This window comes from Sebastes fasciatus, chromosome 5, assembly GCF_043250625.1.
Source record: "Sebastes fasciatus isolate fSebFas1 chromosome 5, fSebFas1.pri, whole genome shotgun sequence".
NCBI lineage: Eukaryota > Metazoa > Chordata > Actinopteri > Perciformes > Sebastidae > Sebastes > Sebastes fasciatus.
The window spans coordinates 25,664,393-25,664,856 of NC_133799.1; positions in this window are offsets into that span (position 1 = coordinate 25,664,393).

Below are 464 nucleotides of genomic sequence, written 5' to 3' on the forward strand. Positions count from 1 at the left end.
AGAGAGAGAGAGAGAGAGAGAGAGAGAGAGAGAGAGAGAGAGAGAGAGAGAGAGAGAGAGAGAGAGAGAGAGAGAGAGAGAGAGAGAGAGAGAGAGCATACAGTCAGTCAGTGAGCAGCGACACGGTGGTCACGATGCAAGCACGTTACACTGTAAAAAAACAACATTCTTTTAGTTTTTTTCAAGAAATTTAAATTTTTTTGTCTGTATTTCAAAATGACAGAAAACAAATATGTAAAAATTACATGTTTCATTCGTGATTTATATGTAAATGGTCTTAGATTTACGGTGTATGACTATTCTAACAATAAGTATATGTTAAAAGTAAAATATTTCTTGTAAAATTACAGTAATAAAGGCTAATTATATAAAGATAATTACTGTTTTTTTTTTTTACAGTTTATTTATGATAATTAACGGACAGTATTTTTCCGTTTTTTAACAGACATTTTCTGGCGCCCCTG